The sequence below is a fragment of the Macaca fascicularis genome, chromosome 5 (genome assembly GCF_037993035.2).
Source record: "Macaca fascicularis isolate 582-1 chromosome 5, T2T-MFA8v1.1".
Taxonomy (NCBI): Eukaryota; Metazoa; Chordata; class Mammalia; order Primates; family Cercopithecidae; genus Macaca; species Macaca fascicularis.
Window position 1 is genome coordinate 25,142,310 of NC_088379.1, and position 4,032 is coordinate 25,146,341.

General features: G+C 42.4%; 1 long non-coding RNA gene across 1 annotated transcript; it reads left to right on the forward strand.

Moving 5' to 3' along the window:
• The first annotated feature begins 1,053 nt into the window (after window positions 1-1,053).
• On the forward strand, window positions 1,054-2,834 carry LOC141410285 (uncharacterized). The gene is made up of 2 exons (XR_012434765.1): window positions 1,054-1,707; window positions 2,319-2,834. It is a non-coding gene; the product is annotated as an uncharacterized lncRNA (long non-coding RNA).
• The last annotated feature ends 1,198 nt before the right edge of the window (window positions 2,835-4,032 follow it).

The following is a 4,032-nucleotide window of genomic DNA, read 5'->3' on the forward strand; positions in this document are numbered from 1 at the left end:
AAAATAATAATGTCCACATTCTCTGTTCCCATGGCAATTAAATTGAATGTCAAACTTCCAAAAGTTTGGAAACTAAAAAATGCACTCTAAACAACAGATGGGTTAGAAAGGAAATCATAATGAAACAGAAAATATTTTGAACTGAAGAGCATTCGAATGATTACATATCAAAAAAGTATAGAGCTAAAGTGATACTTTGAGGTAAGTATAACCCCCACTACCCGCCATATACACACACTCCACCTACCCAGTTCCCTTCCCTGGAAATTGCTTATGTTTCCAGTTTCTTTTGTATTCATCCACAGATATTCAAACCGTATGTAAGCATATATGTATAGGCTTAGTAATGTGCAAAACAATGTGTGTAGTATGCTACCACTGGTATAAAAATGTTATAAGAAACATGTACAAGTTTCAGTTAATACATTTTGAAGATTTTCTTTTTTATGACTGCATTATAGTAATTGTGCAACCTGTGAATGACTTGCATTAAAATCAGAAACAAGACAAGGATGCCCACTCGCAGGCAACTATTCAGTACTGGAGTATCTGTCTAAGGCAAAGCTGGAAAATAAATAAGCAGCATAATAATTGGAAGAGAAGAGGTGGGACTTTTTATATGCAGGCAATACAATTATCTGTGTAGAAATCCCTCCTCCCAAACCCCAAGAATATCCACTGTCAAATTATTCAAATGAATACGTGAGTTAAACAAAATTGCTGGCTGCAAAATCAACATTTTAAAAATGGTTAAGTTTTTATATGCTCTAAATTCAGAATTTTAATTGAAAAATATCTAATCATAGCGTTAGGTGTCACATCCTCCAATCATCCTGAAAAACAAGAAAAGAACATGGCTCCTGCAAGCTAAAGCTTGAAAAATCCCAATAAAGGTGTTCTCTCTCTCTCTTTTTTTTTAAAAAAAAAATCAGATTGCTTCATATTTGTCTGTGTCTGAGCCAGCGATTGTGGTGCAGAAAGAGATGAGATCTGTGATTAATAGTCGTTGGTAAAACAGATGAATGAGGCAAGGAAGGGAAAATTATCTCCAAATAGGTGGGGATCTACACATCTGTCTCCCCAGTAAACAGCTCATTAAGGGCAAAGACAATGTTGAATTGTCTCTTCAGCACCTAGGCTTAGCACTGTGTCTTACATGTGATAAAGTCTCAATAAGTAATCAGTGAATGAGTGAGTGCATGTAAGCCAGGACCAACAAGCCTGGATCAGCCTCTCCTTTTGCAAGACTACCCAGAACCCCCACAGCTGGGGATAGAGACTCTTCACCAAGCCCCAGCTGAGTGAGTGGGAAATGAGGGAAATAGCTTTTGGTTGAGATTGATGGGATCACTTAGAGGACAAATGTGACTACCATCCAAGGCACTGATGCAGGACCCTTGAAAGGAAGTGCTCACATTGAACTTGACTGTGCCCAACATGGTTAGTGGTTTCCAGGAGTGTAGGGTCTTCCGTGCATTGGGAAATGAGGACAGCCTCTCATTTTGTCCAGAATTTTATGGGACTGGTTCCCTTTTATTTTGTGACCTAAGAGAAGTAAGTGATCCTGTCTTATTTTCTTTTTTTGAGACACAGTCTTGGTCTGTCACCCAAGCTAGACCATAGTGGCATGATCATATCTCACTGCAGTCTCCAATTCCTGGGCTCAAGAGATCCTCCAACCTCAGCCTCCTGAGTAGCTGGGACTAGGTAAGATCCACTATATCTAGCTAATTTAAATATATGTGTGTGTGTATGTGTGCGGGTGTGTTTGTGTGTATGTATATGTACGTGTGTATTAATATGTATATGTATATATACACACACATATATGTATTTGTAGAGATGGGATTAACATAGTTAATGTTGCCCAGGCTGGTCTCAAACTCTGACCTCAAGTGATCCTCCCACCTCAGCTTTCCAAAGTTCTGGGATTACAGGCATGAGCCACCACGCCCAAATGATCTTGCCTTTTAAGTACAGACAGAACCTTCAATGCTACTCTCTTCAGCCTCAATACCACCGCTAGTTAAACACAAAATGAGACAGTGAGAGGAAATTGACATTTGCATATACCCAGAGATTGATCGAAATCTTTCAGGAACAAGGACTCCTTCTGTGTCTTTGCCCAAGCCATGCCTTTTGCTGTAACACCACATTGTCTCCTCCCAAGGCCCAAGTTCTGTTTGCCCTTTGAGGCTCAACTCATATCACACTTCCCTGGGGAAGCCTTCCATGACTATTCTCCTTAGAGGGCATTTCTCTGGACACTGAACTCCTGTAGCACCATCACCAATATCTAATTCTCTTTTCTGTGCCAGATTTTCTCCTCTTGGAGACTTTTCTTCCTCCCAACACTTTGGAAATCTGATGGATTGTCAATCAAGGGGAACTGTCTTCCCATCATCTGAGGAGCCATAAAACTCAGGCTGGTCAACCTGAGTACGCCATTCACCTGGACACAGTGATGGGTCCAAGAGTGGGCAAAGGAACAAAATGGACTCTGGGCAAAGGAGGCTTTCTCTCCTTCTGAAGGACCATGGCTGGAGCCGATGAGCATCAGGTTTTCTGCAACAAGGAAAAAGTGTCAAGAAGTGAGGGCACATCGAGGAAAGCGAAACTGAGAGATGGGCAGAGAATATCCTGATTATATCACAAGAGTGCCCTGGATTGAGCTGTGCCTGAAGCCAGACTACTCTACTACTTGAGCCACCTCCTTTCCCTTTGTCTTGAAGTGCTCTGAACTTGAGTTCCCTCAAACCAAGAGTCTTGACCAATTAATTCTCCCTCTTATTATTAGGACCATTTATTTGGCACATAAAATTATTGCAACCCAGTGAAGCTGGTTCAATGTCTCACTTTTTTACAGAAAGACTTGACTAAACTCTGCTGTATATCAGGGCCATCAGGCCAGACTCTTGGTTTCTTTCTGTATCAGCCCTTGTTTCTTCATTTTGTAAAAAATTGTTTTTCAACCTTTCTTTTTGCACTTTTTTCTCTCCATATGGTCTATCATGCTTTGGTGTCAAAATAATTTAGAGGCACATCAAATTGCTTACGATAGCTTATGCAGAATTTCCACTGCTCTCTGGCTCAGTCTGAGCCTCCCCCTCTGGGGTGTGTGTGTGTGTGTGTGTATGCTGTCTCCTTCCCTCACTCACTGCTCCATTTAGGAAACAGGTGTGCACAACCTCACAACCCCATTCTCCAAATGCCTCCTTCTCAGGTCAACACCTCACTTGAAGATAGCCTTTGCAGAATCAGGTGCTTGGTTGAGAAAGGATCCCTCCCCTAAGGCCTCCGGGGGCCCCCAGATTTAGGACGCCCCTGGGTGTTCTCTGGTGCAGTCTGTCATCTGTGTTCAAGGAGCCAGAGAGCAGGGATCTGGCTAATTCTCCTGTCACCATCTCAGGCTCTATCTTAACTTAATCACCCTTTTATCATGTACTTGCTCTAGAGCCCACAATGGCTCCCTAGTGTTACCCACATCTAAACCAACCTTGTGCCAGAACCTGCCCTGCTTAGGCTAACTTCCTTCCTGCACATTCTCTCTCCATCCCCCAGATTGGTGGGCTGACCCTCTCCCTGCTTCAGAAAAAAATATCCAGCTCATTCTCCCCTCAAGGCTTTTGCTGTTTGTGTTCTTCCTGTCTGGAATACCCTTCTCTCTTCTTTCTCCTGCCTCCAAATCTTACACAGCCCACTTCAAGTCCCTCCTGTTCCGTGCAGCCTTCTCTGATTTTTCTAGTTCATGATTTGCATCTTTTCTGAATTGCTCCACAGTTAGGGCCATACAGCTTGTTATTTAGCTGTTGCACACTTTGGTATTCGAATCTATCTTGCCCCCTTACTGAAATATGTGTTTCTTGAATTTAAGGACCATTTCTTAAGCATGTTTTATTCCCCTCACTCCATCTCAGCATCAAGCATGGAAACAGTTGCTCGCACATGGTAGATCATTGGTGGCATAGGCATCGTCCTGAGAATTTGTTTTAGAAATACAGATTCCCTGGATTATCCCCTGGAGAGTCTGAC